Source organism: Sminthopsis crassicaudata, chromosome 3 (assembly GCF_048593235.1).
Source record: "Sminthopsis crassicaudata isolate SCR6 chromosome 3, ASM4859323v1, whole genome shotgun sequence".
Taxonomy (NCBI): Eukaryota; Metazoa; Chordata; class Mammalia; order Dasyuromorphia; family Dasyuridae; genus Sminthopsis; species Sminthopsis crassicaudata.
The window spans coordinates 506,488,850-506,503,922 of NC_133619.1; the positions used below are offsets into that span (position 1 = coordinate 506,488,850).

General features: G+C 34.3%; 1 protein-coding gene across 1 annotated transcript in view; it reads left to right on the plus strand.

Annotated features, from left to right (window-relative positions):
* Positions 1–13,642: 13,642 nt before the first annotated feature.
* TENM4 (teneurin transmembrane protein 4) overlaps positions 13,643–15,073 on the plus strand; it is a 1,584,659-nt gene continuing 1,583,228 nt past the window's right edge. The window contains exon 1 of the mRNA XM_074303958.1: positions 13,643–13,742. The gene's annotated coding sequence lies outside the window, so the exon portion shown is untranslated. The remainder of the gene's footprint in view (positions 13,743–15,073) is intronic.

The following is a 15,073-nucleotide window of genomic DNA, read 5'->3' on the forward strand; positions in this document are numbered from 1 at the left end:
AAACTTTCTTCTTGATAGCAGAGAACATGACGCCCATATTCTCACCTTTGTATATTTGCTCATCTGGATTCTTCAAAATAGTGACTTTTCTTTCTTATCTGACAAAACAATCTTTCCCATATATCAGTGTAAAAATAATTCCCCACCTTCTCCATGGACCCTCCTCTGGCCAAGTTATGGGATTACTCAAGTAGTTCTGAGAGCCTAGATTGGCTACTTATTAGCTATCACATTAAGCAAATTATTTAACTCTCTAGGAGCCTCCATTGCTTTCTCCATCAGAGATATTCAACTCAAAGGGACCCAGGAGGACCTCTAGTCCAACATTTTTATTTTACAGATAAGGAAACTGAGGACCAGAGAAACTGTCAACTTAATAATTCACTTGACTTACAGGTGAGGAAACTGAGGACCAGGGAAGTTAAGGGATTCTAAATCATTCTAAAGACATCTCTTACCTGAGCTCCTAAAATATTTAATATCTCTATCCCTCATTTGAGCTGCATATGTTCTCAGAGTGTTAATTAATTTTATGTCTCTAATAATACTAACATAAAACTTCATTTCTGTAACACTTTAATGCCTGCAAAATAATGTCTTCACATTAAGCTTTACAGGTAGACAGTATAAGCTTTACTAGTCTCATATTCCAAATAAGAAGGCTGACTATGAGAGAGATAAACAGATTGCTCCAGGTCAAATGGACTTTAAGCAACTGAACATGAATTCAAATGAAGTTTTTCTGATCCCAAACCCAGTGTTCTTTCCATGGGAGTACTTAAGGTCACATGATGAGCTAAAGTCCTTTTCCCTCTCTCAGTCCTAGTTTCCTCATGTATAAAATAGGAATAGTACTTCACAATTCCAGTCTCTTAAACTCTCTACATCTCAAAATATTCAACTGTAAAATGAGGGGATGTTGTAGTCAAGTGATTTTGTCACACACCTCGCTAATAAATCATAAAGGTCTTTATGAATATGACCAGTGGGGATAACATTATTGTTGTTGTTAGAATTGTTGTTATTTTGTATCCACTTCAAGACCTAGCATTGTCTTAAGCATATAGTAGGAACTCAAGAACTCTGAGTAGTTCTAAGATCTGGGTGTAAGTTCTAGCTTGACCATTCATTAGTTGTGACAACAAGCAAATTATATAACCTCTTCTCCATTTAATGCTTGAACTACTTAGGACTCAGACTTATTGTGAGGATCAAATGAAATGTGTGTAAAATACTTTGTATCCATAAATGTGAGTAATTTTTATCATCATCACCATCACCCTATTTTAACAATTAACATTATTATTGGGTTTCCCCCATTTTGCTGGTTCTTATAATTAAACATGAAGAATTGTTCAGTTATATTGTTCAATTAAATTCATCTTTTTTTTTGGTGGGCATCCTCTTTAGGTTGTGAGTAGGAGCCACTGTACTAGACTGTTTAGATATCTGCCCAAGCCAAGAGAGACCTTATATCATGTCTAATTTTTAACATGTCTCACTCATCTCTCACTATTTCTGGCTCCCTCCCAGGTACCACCTTTGATTAAGTCTGCAATCAGTGAGAAAGCCACAGGAAGCCACAAGTCCTCTTCTTCCAAACAAGTTTGAACCTCTTCTTATTTTGACCCCCAGGGTAGCTAGTGAGAGAAAATCGGTAGCATCCACAGCTGGATCCCCTGTAAGTGGAAGAGACACAGTTAGGATGACATTGAAAACATCCTCTAACAGTGTACACAGGCAACATGAGCCAAGTGACTAATCACAGGGGAGACTACTCCAGACACATGGATTCCTGAATGTTTGTACTTTGAATACTTTTCTCTTTAGCCTCTCCTAATCCTCTGGTCAATTCAGGAGGGGGATTTGCTAAGGACTAAAAAGTAATGGACAGAAACTTAAGACTTTAGAAATGTACTCTTTATAAAAAAAAAAAAAAAGCAAACTTTGGAAGTGAATATCTTGTAAGGAAGATCATGTCTGATAATAGAATTTTGATTTCTAGATCATGGACTTAGAACTAGGAATGATGGGCTCATGGCCAGGGATAGAGGGCAACTGATAAATAATGGCAAAAATAATTTTGTCTGAGGTCTTGCCTATCTAAGCAAAAGAACTTTATATTTAAAAAAGAAAGGAAAAAGCATTATTAAGTACTTTTATGTGTCAGTCACCATTCAAAGCACTTAACATACAATTTTTCCCCTTAATCTTCAGAACTACAGTAGGAGGTAGGTGCTATCAGTGTTGCTTTTTTACAGCTGAGGTAATAGGGAGACAGAGACTAAGTGGTCTGTCCAAGTGATGCAGCTATTAAGCATCTGAGATTTGAACCCAGGCTGCCTTGTGGCAGCACTGTGCTCTGCACAATGTATATCCTTCACGTAAAAGGAATGGAGAGATAAAATATTGCTCCAACAGATTCATACATTTAATTTCATTTCCATATTTCTGAGAATAGCTATGGAGAAACCCAAAATTTTTCAATGCAAAATTAAGAAACAGCAACAAAAATTTTGGCTTCAAATGTCTCACATAAACTCATGAAATACAGACAAGAAAAAACTGATCCCATCTGAAGCAGTGTCATCCATTGAGACTTGGATGACTAAAATATAGTTTTGGAAAGATACAGCTTATTCTAAATGGGCATGATAAGGGAGATAGTGATAGAAGGAGGGAGAAGCAGAGTATCATTATATATTGAGAACATTATATCCATTTGAGGTCATCAAGAAATAAGATGTAAAAGGGAAACATGGCAGACTGAATTTGGTTCAAAATCAGCAGAGGTAGCAATAGAAGAAAAATTGTCATCAGGGTATACTATAGAGCACTTGGATAGGAAAAAAAATCGATGAAGAATTTTGGAAAAATTTTACCAATCTGGAATGATAGAGTAGTGATGGGGAAATTCAATTATCTTTGTAACTACTGAAGATTTCTTGGTAAAAAGGCAAAGGAGCTAACGATGTCTAATTTCATCCTCCAAAGAGTAGAAGAGCCAAATAGGAGAACTGCTATTAGAGACCTTTTTTTTCCACCAATAAAGCTACTGAGATAGAAATGATGCAAATTTTTCAGGGAAATTAATATTCCAACTTAGAATTTGCTATTAAGGGGAAGGAATAATCTGAGATGAATCCTAAATTTGAAATGAACATATTTCAAAGGCTTCATAGAAAGTATAAGTGGGATATACAATCTACGACTCTACCAGGGAAGTCAGCCCAAGAAAGAGGGAATGCTCACAGGAATGAATTTTTGATGACAAAGAAAATAATTCAAATAATGGAGGAATTGAAGGCATAAACATGGATTTGCAGGAAAGTCATCAACAACCTTAGATTTTTAACATATATAAATGTAAAATTGAGTTCTGGATAAATTATAAAATGTATTATTGAAATGACCATGAATGAACTATTTAGAAAAGAGACCAGTTATCCTAAAGAGCCAATATGACTTTTTCAAGAACTGGTCTTATGATGACCGGGATAGATTTAGAGTTGGCAAACCATGAGAAATAATTGAGGTTACTTCTTGATTTTGTAATAGAGAAAATTGAGCCTCCAGATGTCATGTGATTCACAAGAATACATAAATAGTAAGTGACAGATCCAGGATTTGAATGAAATCTCTGTTTCATTTGTGATGCAATCATTTTTTTGGTTATGTCCAACTCTTCATGACCCAATTTGGAGTTTTCTTGGCAGAGATATTTCAGTGGTTTTCTATTTTCTTCTCCAGCTCATTTCAGAGATGAGGAAACTGAAACAAATAAGGTTAAGAAACTTGCCTAAGGTCACCCCGCCAGTAAATTATGAAGCTGGATTTGAACTCAGAAAGATGAGTCTTCCTAATACTAATGTCACTTGATCCACTACATACCTCCCTGACAATCCAGATCTATTTTTGACAAATCAAATCCACTTTTTAAAGTGGAAAATTTGGTTGATATCCCCACTCATAACATTCAAAATAAATGTTTTAGATCCTGAAAGCAATTCCCAAATATGAAGTTTAGAATTGTTTTGACCAATGCCAGCACAGAATGTCAGTATCTCAGAAATTTAGAAATGGAGAAGAGAAGGAAATAAACATTTACTTAATACCTACTATGTCCCAGCAACTATTGTACTAACTGATTTATAAATATTATCACATTTGATTTTGACAATAATCCTATGAGGTAAGCGCTGTTGTGATCACCATTTTACAGTTAAGAAAATAAAAAGGTTAAGTCACTTGTCCAGTTTAGACCTCAAAAGAATCTCTTCTATAACTTCCCAACAAGTTTTCATCTGGTCCTTGTTTGAAATCTTCCATTAATGGAGAACTTACTACCCCTTTCTAAAACCTAGCATTTATGTTGTATTTTAAGATTTGCAAAAAAGTTTCAAATATTATCTCATTTAGTCTTCACAACAGCCCTGAAGATGTCCTATTATTACCCTGATTTTTACAAAAGATACACTGAATCAAATCTAAATGATTTGTCCAGAATCACACAGTTTAAATGCCTGAAGTCATTGTATAGGGGGAACTTGTTGATCTAGATCTGAAAGTGATCTTTGACATTTACTATTTGTATGGCCATGGGGAAATCACTTAACATCTCTGAGTCACAATTTCCCACTAAATAAGTAGATATAATAGTGATTCTTGTATTACCTACCTCTGTGTTCTAAAGAGTAAATCTTATTTGTAAACTTTTAAGCCCTATATAAGTGTAAGACAATTTTTATTATTTTCATGTTGGCTACATTGAATAATAACAATAATTGGAATTTATATGTCCAATTAAAATTTCCAAATTCTTTTACAAATTTGATTTGAAGAGGGCTTCACTAATACCTAGGATTTCTGATTGGATTGCTAAAATCTCAGTCCCGTATCTTTTAGTCATACCTTAAATTCATGCCTACTCTCAAATCTTACATGAAGAAAAATTCTGCTTAAAATAACACATATTTTTTATCAGAAATTTCCATCTTCAAGTGGTTTCCCTATTTTCTTTGATTAGCAGAGCTCTTGGAATAAACTCTCCAGTCCTGATGGCTTTGGGCTTTGATTACCACTCAATCTCATTCTTCTCTTAAATTTCCATCAAAAATAATATATTAATCCCTCTTCTAGTTTGTAATCATTACATTGAAGCTTTTTCTCCATGAACAGTTAGTTCAGCTCTCACCTAAGGACCATTTGAGCTAAATTTGTTCAGGGGACATTTTTTATCCCCTAAGTCACTAGCTTATCATAGAACCTAGAAATCCAAAGTGTGATTATCTGTCAATCACTTTTTAAAATTTCAAGGAAGTACAGAATAAGACACATTGGAAACAAAATGGTAAAATTGGGAGGATCTTAGAACACAGCATATTATACTATAGAATATAATGTGCTAAAGCTGGAAAATAACCTTAGAACACCTATAATCTTTGAATACAGAATGTTCAAAATCTTTAGAATCAAGAATAGAGAACAGGATATAGATCTATTCCTCCCTTATTTCATAGTCAAGGGAAAAAATTCTCAGGTAGGGAAATACAGGAAACTAGTAAATAGTAAAAAAAGAAAAAGAACTCAACTGATTCCCAGGAAACAAAGAAATGACAAATATTAAGCAATTAGTGAATATAGCATAAAACATGAAACTCAGTCTTGTGGAGAGGATTTAAGTGCATTGAAGAGCATTATTGCAAAGGCCTCTTTGGGCTCCCCATTTCCTAAAACAGTAAGAATATCAATAATTTTCAATGATTTCTCATTATCAGCTGAGGAATTTAGTGTTTATTTGATGGGCAATAAAATATTTCCAAAAAAAGAGTGATATGATGCAATTTTTAATATCATAGGAGAGCTAATTGGTATAATAGACAGACTTACTTGTTGCAGGATAAAAGTGTCTTGGCAACCCTACTGAAGTCTGGTTTTCATCTCTGAAAATGGAGATGATAATAGTGATGCAGAAAGCCTGGGTGCTCATTTACAAAACAGGTCTACTCGTAGCATCTGAGCAACTAGAGGGCACCATAGTGCATAGAATGCTGGGCTGGAGTCAGGAAAATGTGAGATCAAATCCAGCCTCAGATAAATTACTAGTTATGTGACCCTGACCATTTTCCTCATCTGTAAAATGAGTTAGTTCCAAATCCATGTCTTTAGATGGTTAAAATTAGATTCATATTCAGTTGGACAAACTATTTTAACCTTTAGAATTTAAGTGACTTTCCAAGGTTCCTCAGTCTTGGGTCATCGATTTGAGTAAAAACAGGATTGGGTATGTTTAGGCAGTTTTTTCAAAAGGCAAGTTGCTTATTAAAGATTGTCCTGATCTCCAACATAAAAAAAGAGAAAACTCACACCCACTGAGTCACCTTACTTGCCTAAATTCAAAATAAATTAATCAGTAAAAAAAATGTATTGAGCATTCTACTAAGATTTGTGAATACAAGCAAAAAGCAAAGCAAGGAGTGTGCCTTCATAAAGTCTGTTAGTGGTAGAGCCAGGACTTTCCTCATTTCCCAAAAATCCATTGTTGGACTGGTAAGGGAAGAGGAAGAGACTACAAAAATCATTATGGAAAGAAAGAAGGAGCTGAGAGAGAAAATTTCAAGTGACATCAAATAGCAATAATAATAATGATAATAAAAATAGTTTACATTTTTATTGAGCATTAAATAAAAATGACATTAAATTTCATTGGTATCAGGAAGAATATGCAAAATATGAACTTATTTTAGATAGATATACAGATAGATGGACAGACAAAGATAAATAGATAGATAGATAATTATTTTAGTGCAATTGATGTCCTTTGTATTTTATTTATATGTATATATAATTTATGCATATTGATATATATATATGTATTTCATATTTTAAAATATGATTCTGAGAAAGGTCCTTAGGCTTTACTAGATTGATTGACTGCTAAAGGGAGTTCAGATCCCAAAAAGGTTTACCCAGGTGTAGGGAGTTCCCACTGGGAAATTCCTTTTGTTAATTCAGATCAACAGCTTCTTTATAACTTATAGTCTCAGAGAGTTGTTCATACCCATGAGAGGTCATGTATCTTGTTCAGGGCCACCCAGTCAACATGAAGCAAGTGCTGGACAAGTGCTGGCTTTCCCAACTCAAAGTCAGCTCTTTTTTCTCTGTACCAGTGGGATCAGACAAGCAGCCTATAACATTCCTGGGTGTTTTCTGAAGCATTAAGTAGCATCATTATACTACCAATTCCATTTTATTGATAAATTAAGGATGAGAGACTAAATTTTTTTCCATTGAATCAAAAATATCAAAGGATATCTAAGCCCTTGTGTAATATGTTTCATAGTTTTTTCAAGAAAATATGGGTAAAAATTGATTTCTCTCTCTTGTCTCTGGGAGCATTAATTTTTTTTTGAGGCAATGGATTTAAGTGACTTGGCCAGTGTTACATAGCTAGTGTCTGAGACCAGATTTGAACTCAAGTACTCTTAACTCCAGGGTTGGTATTCTAGCTTCTGAACCACCAACTGCCCCCTTCATTTTAAAGCAAAATAAGTAAATTCTGAGCTGAGAGAGCCAAATCCCAGTAATAATGAATGACTTATTCATTGTGAAATGGATCATAGAATGTTAAAATAGAACTGAGAAATTTTCAAAAGTGGCATTTAAATAGCTCTTGGAAGTATACAAAGTGCTTTATACTCATTACTTCAAGCAAAGTACAAAGTAGGCATTATTATCATACTCATTTATAGATTACAAAACTAAGACTCATAGAGACCTGACTTATTATGGTCACACAAACAATGTCCCAGAGATGAGATCTGAATATAAATTTTCCTATCTTCAAATTCATCACTCTTTCTGCTATTCTTAAGTTAGTTTGGGTCCATATTATACAGGACATTGAAAATAAGACTAAGTAAGGATGGTTGGCTTTGTTCCTATGGACAATGAATTATCACTGGAAAATTTTGAGATAAATGGAGAAATGGAATTTGAACAAATATTGGGGAAGACCACTTAGGAGATTAAAATGATGAGGATATAAACTAAGCTATGACTAATGGAAACTAACAAAAGTCAATGACTTTGAGAGAATATATAAATAATAAAAACTAAAAATGGATTTTATCTTAGTAGCAACAGAAGAGAAAGAAGATTCATAAATAATATTGCAGTTTTCCATTGTTTACCCTTTCTGTCTTCTGTGTCTTACTGTAAAGTGCTGTCTCCTTGAGGATATTATCTCTTCCCCAGATTTTTGGAATGATGTTCTCTCTATGCACTCCTTCTATCTGTAGGATTTTTCTTAATCTCCTTTGCTGGATCACTATCCATACACTTCCCCATAGGAGAGATTGTACTATAGGTCTCTGAGCTGAGAGTTCTCTTTCTTCTTTCTTACTTATTTAATGATTTCATCAACTCCCATGAGTTCTATTATCTCCTACTGCTGACTCCCAGGTGTAAATATCCAACCCTAATCTCTCTCCTGAGCTTCAGTCCTATATCAAGTGACTATGTAACATTTCAAACTGGAAATTCTGTAGACATTTCAAACTCAATATATTAAAAACAGAATTTGGTATCTTTGCCTGTAAGATTGTTAGTCTTCTTAATTTTCTTATTTTTGTTGAGAACACCACTATCCTTTCACTCATACAGGTCCTCAAACTCTAAGTCATCCTGATCTTCTCACACTTTCACTCTTCAGCTCTAGTCATTTCCTAAATATTCTCCATTTATCCTCCACATTTCTCACTTTTGTCCCCTTCTCTACATGCATCGCCACCAACTTAATTCATATCTTCATCATTTCTTGCCTGGACTATTGAAAAATATTCCTAATTTGTATCCTTTCTCCAGTTCCTTCCCTCTCCTCTACCATCCACTCAGCAGCAAAAATGATGTTCTTGCAATATAATTGTGAACATGTCATTGCACTGTTCAAAAAGCTTTAATGGCTTCTTTTTGGCTTGTCATTTAAAATACAAACTCCTCTGTTTTGTATCAAGTCTGTTCCAATCCTTTTCCATCCAATCTTTCTAGAATGACTTCCCAAGATTACCTTCCCTTCATTCAATCTAAAATGTTGCCACATTGGTCTATATTCTATTACCCATTTTCCATATTTAAGAGTGCTGAGCCTGGTCAGGAAGACTGTTCAAATTCAAATCTTTACTAGCTATGTGGTCCTGAACAAGTTACTCTATTTATTTCAGTTCTTCAACTAGAAAACAATAAATTAAGGATCGTAATAAACAACTACCATGCAGAATTGTACAAATCAAATAAGATAATATTCATAAAGTGCTTAGAAAAGTGCCTGACTTATAATAGGCACTTAATAAATGCTAGAAGCTCTGAAAATTACATGACTCCATGGCTGCCATCACCCACTGCCATCATCACTCCTACTAGGTAATTTTATGCACCCTCTGAGTTGTTCTGACTCTAGTTGTATTGCCATGGTAAGTCACTTATCTTTTATGAGTCACAATTTCCTTATCCACAAGTTCCTTTCAAGCATTCCTCAACCAAGGACTTCATAAATAGTCCAAAAAAAGGAACCTGAAATTGTTGCAGAGAGAGCTTTGGGCTTGGTTCTTATAAATAGATGGATAACCTTGAGTAAATTATTTCTTTCCTTTGAAATTGAGTTTTTACATCTGAAAAATTGGGAGATTAAACTAAATGATCACTGATATTTTCCATCTCCATTTTTGTAATGCATCATTCCATGAAATACACATAAGTTGTATATGATGCTATCTTCCTTACTATAAAATCCCAGATAAGCAGTATTTTTTGAGGATCTGCTTTAATAAAACTCAGATATGTAGCTAATTAAAAGTTAACTGAATACTCAATTATTTCTCTAATTTTTTTGTTAAATATTAAAAAAAGACATCTTGAGGAAGGCATTTGAAGGTTAACAAATCAAGTGGATTGTCTTTGGAGGAAAAGAAATGAACATATATTCATGACTTTCGTATTTCATATATAAATAAAATACCATATTTTTTTTAAATGCTGGCAGCTGTTGCTACTGCTACTATTACCACCACCATCACCACCACTCCACTGCTCTAGCTGCTCCTCTTACTCTTTTTCATCTTCATCTTCCTCCTCCTCCTACTGTTACTACTACTACCACCACCATCATTATCATTACAACTACATATTATTCCCTACCTTCAAGCTTTCATAATCTTTCTCCCATATTTGGAGTGCATCTTTGACTCTTGTCTAATTGCAAGAAATCTTATTTTTTTTCAAGTTTCAAATCTAGTTCCACTACCTTTTAGTATATATATATATATATATATATATATGTATATATATATGTGTATATATATATATATATATATATATATATATATATATATATATATATATACACACACACACACACACACACACACACACACACACACACACACACATTTTCCCTTATCTTCTACTTCTGACTCCCTCTCTGATGATTGTAGCCTCTCCCCAAATTACCATTTCATTTCTTTTGTGTATATTTTATATTTACTCGTGTCTATTGTTTTTTATCAGTAGGAGTACTGATTTATCCTGCTTCTGTTACTACCTATGTGACCTTGGACAGGTGTAAACGATATACTCAGGGAGGGCTAACGCAACTAGTATGAGGGCTTATTGAGCTCTATTTAGGAATGCTCATCCATGTTTGGTGTCTCCCTTTCACCAACTCTCACCTGTGGCTCCAAGAAACTGTAGAATGCACATGTACCTCAGTAAAATATTTCAGCACATAGGCTAACACAAGTTGGTGATAACCAATGGGTCTCAAACCAATCGGTGAGTCAGAGGAATATTTCCCCCAAGCATGTGAAGACTTTCCCCAGTGGAATGGATGTATGAGAACAATTTGTTTCAATGTTCATAAAGGTGCTTGAACCTAACTAGGCTTAAGATGCCTATATTTCATGGAAGAAGTCACTTCAGGGGCAGGGGCAGCCTTTTGTGACCCTTCACACCACACCACATTGGAAGTTCCCAGCTTGATCCAAGTGTTAGACCTGTATAGTATAGAAGAAAGCCCTGGATTCAGAGTCTAGATTTAAAGCCATTGCTTCCCACCTTTTAAGCTCTTTGCTACACTATTCCCTCAGTTGTGAATTGAAAAGCCTAGATGATTAGACCTTTTAGGTCCCTTCCAACTATATATCCCCTGATCCTATTATTCCTATCTCAGTCATTAGTAGACTCACAGTTTATTCTTTTAGGATATGGTAGCCATACTCTGTCCTCTATCACTCCAATCCCATGTGTATTGAAGCATCAGAAATATTTCTAGTTTGAAAACAATTGTGGTACTTGGAGGACCATTTTCAAAACTTTAGGGACAAATATTATCCATTAACCAAGAGTTTCTACATTCATAATCCATATATAATAGCATGCTCATTTGGAATGAATGCTGCTTCCTGAAATAGGAAGACTGGCGATGAAAAATGGGCAATTTCATCAGCTTCAACTAATTAAAGAAATACTCTCAAGACAGCAACCTTCAAATTTAAAAATATGTATTCTTCCCCCGTATTTCTCCTAGCATTGTGGATCACTGAAATGGAAAGAATCTTCACAATCAATTATTTTATTTCACCTCTAAGTCTCTTTGTAAGATTTTTGCATTTCATCCATTTAATGCAACAGACAAGTATATATATGTGACTAAATGGAAAGATTCCTATGTTGGGAGACTAGCTGCCATTTAACTTGCTCTTAAATGTTGGACAAGCACATATCTCATTTGATTTTCATGGTGACCCTGTGAAGCAGGTATCATTATTATTCTTATTTTACAGATAAGGAAACTGAGACTGGGAGAGGTTAAGTGACTATTCCTGAGTCATACAGCTAAGAACAAGGATAGTGAATTTTAATTTTACATCTTTCTGGCCCTAGCTTATAGCCTTATGCTGCCACTGTTGTCCTTAGTGACTCAACTCATTTGTCTGAATCTCTAGTTGCTTTATTGGATGACATGATCACAAAAGAGGCCTCATCTTACTTCAGAGATATACTGGAAAAAAATGAAGAATAAAACTTGTTCATTTAATTTTTAAAATTGTCTCATCAGGATTTTTTAATAACTCAAAGGTTTTTTTAGCTGTAATATTATTTTTTGTTTGTACCGTGTATAAATTAAAAAGGATATATGACCCCAAAAATGAGAATAATAAAGTTGCTCCATTCTATAGGTCATATTGGAACCACTGGGAAAACACAACTTCTGTTTTTCTTTTTTGGACTGGGTCTTGGACTAGATAATCTATGAGATCCTCTTTGAGTCATTTGACATTTCTGAGTTCTTGCATATTTGAAAGAGGCACAATTCAATTTTTGCTCACTTCAACACTTTTCTATCTATTGGGGAAGACACAAAATTCAATCATCCATTCGGGAGAAGGATATAGCACAAATCCAAATAATCATAATATAGAAAAATATAGAATAATGAATAATAATGATAGGATAATAAGAAACATTGGAGAATGGATGAACAACTTGTGGTATATGACTGTTATAGAATACTGTTGTGCTATAAGAAATGGCAAAGGAGAAAATTTCGGAAAAAGCTGGAAAGACTTATAAAAGCTGATGCAAAGTAAGATGACCAGAACCAATATTTCTTTTTGTTGTTTGTCCTTTGTTCTTGAAGAAGACCATGACATAAGGGAGATGATGCCATGACATGCAAGTGAATTGGATTTAAATGAGTGAGGCTGTGCAAGGTCACCAGAGACATCTAAGTCCAAAGGCCAGATATAGATCAGGATGACTAGAGATGGCCCCTAGATGCAGTGGGAGACCTTGATCTTTTCAAGCTAAGATCTTCAACAGGTCCCAATTTCACTGAAGCCTGATCCATTAAGAGTAGCTTCAATATTGTAATTATAAACAACTGTGACTTAGCTATTAATGACAGAGGCAATGATTCAAGACAGTTCCAAAGGACTCAACGATGAAAAATGCTATTCACCTCAAAAAAGAGAAATGATGAAGTCTAAATGCAGAGTGAAGCATTTTTGTCAGTTTCTTTATTTTTCTTGCTTTCCTTTGCAACATAACTAATAAGGAAAATATTCCTTGCTTTCTCAATAGGTGAGACAAAGGATTGATGGAAAGAGAGAATCTGCAATATAAAACAATAATTTTAAAACTTTTGAAAAAAGAACCTTGAATTTGGACTTAGAAGACCTGAGTTCATAGCTCACTTTCTATCTATCTAAATTTAAGTTTCTTAAATTTTCTGTGCTTCAGTTTCTTCATCAATCAATCTACAAGCATTTATTAAGTAATTGTTATATTCAAGGCATCATGCTAAACACTGAAATTCAAAGAAAGATAAAAATCACAGTGTCAATCTTCTAACTGGGGACTCAACATGTAAATAAATATAAAAAGATTTTAAAAATTAATGGGTAAATTGAGCTAATCTCTAAAACCATTGACAATTCTTCATTTCGTGGTTCTTATGTTCCATTCTCTCTCCACCCTTCCTCCTTGAAGTTTTCTCCTGATGTATATTAATAAGGTTCTAATCCTTATTTATGAGAACTTGCTTAGGAGTAAATAAATGATTCACTCTTTTCTTTTCTTTCTCTATAGATGTTCCATCTCTGAAGAAAGCATATGATTCTCCTTAAAACAGTGGACAATTTAATGTACGGTGCAGAGGTTTAGTACTCAACTGGGAGGCAGCATTGGTGAGTCATTTGATGCTTTTCCTCAAATCTTAAGCACAATTTTTGAGCAATATTACTGGAAAAACTCGCTTCTATCAGTTAGGTCCCTGCTCAGAAATAGGGATTCCAAACAAAAGACCTGGTATACAAATGAAATATGTAAATAAAACTATATTTAAGTGTATATAACCACATCTTCCAGTGAATGCTGTTGCAAAATGAACTTTGATCAAGTGAATAAACCATCCCTTGATCTTTATTGTTGTTTTTTAATAAGTATGTACTTTCTGTGATTCATCTGTTGTTTTTCTTAAAGGTGGGTGTCTTCCTAATTTATTCTGTATGGTATGCATCTGAAGTTGCTTAGTCCCTTTCAGTATTATTAATTTGTCAGTCAATAAATATTTTATTGTGTCTACTATGTGCTTACGTTGTGCTAACTATGTATGTACCAGACACTATGCTAAGCACTGAGGATACAAAGAAAGTCAAAAAGGAAGAATGGAGATGGGGGGAAATGGGCAATTTCATCAGCTTCAACTAATTAAAGAAATACTCTCAAGACAGCAACCTTCAAATTTAAAAATATGTATTCTTCCCCCGTGTTTCTCCCAGCATTGTGGATCACTGAAATGAAAAGAATCTTCACAATCAATTATTTTATTTCACTTTTGAGTCTCTTTTTAAGATTTTTACATTTCATTCATCTAATGCAATGAACAAGTATATATGTGTGACTAAATGGAAAGATTCTTGTTAGGAGACTAGCTGGCATTTAACCAGCTCTTAAATGTTGCCCAAGTACATAGTTCAGTTGATCCTCATGGCAACCTTTTTTTTTTTTTTAAGTCAAATCCTGTTCTAAAAGGTTTCACTGTCTAATGGACAAGATAGAATGCAAACAACTATGTACAAACAAACTATATATAGGAGATAATCAATGGAAGGTAATGGCATTAAAGGACATTGGGAAAGACTTCTGGAAGAAGCTTTGATTTTACCTGAGCTTTTTAAATGTCAGGAGACCAGGAATCAGAGATGGAGAGAATTCCAGGCAATGAGTTCATTCAGTGAAAATGCACAGGGTCAAGAGAAGGAAAGTCTCAGGTGATGGTCAGCAAAGGGGTTAGTATCACTAGACCTTAGGGAACCTAGGTAGAGAAAAAAATAATGATAAAGGCAATACAGATTTTGATTATACCAGATGTTAGGCTGGCCTTTAATAGTAAGTTGCACCCCCATCACCAATGAAAGTAATTAACTTATTTCCATGACCAATATTATTGTCTTTTAATTTTACCTTTAAATATTTTGGCTTTCTGAGTTTCACTCACCATAGATCGGAAATGGAT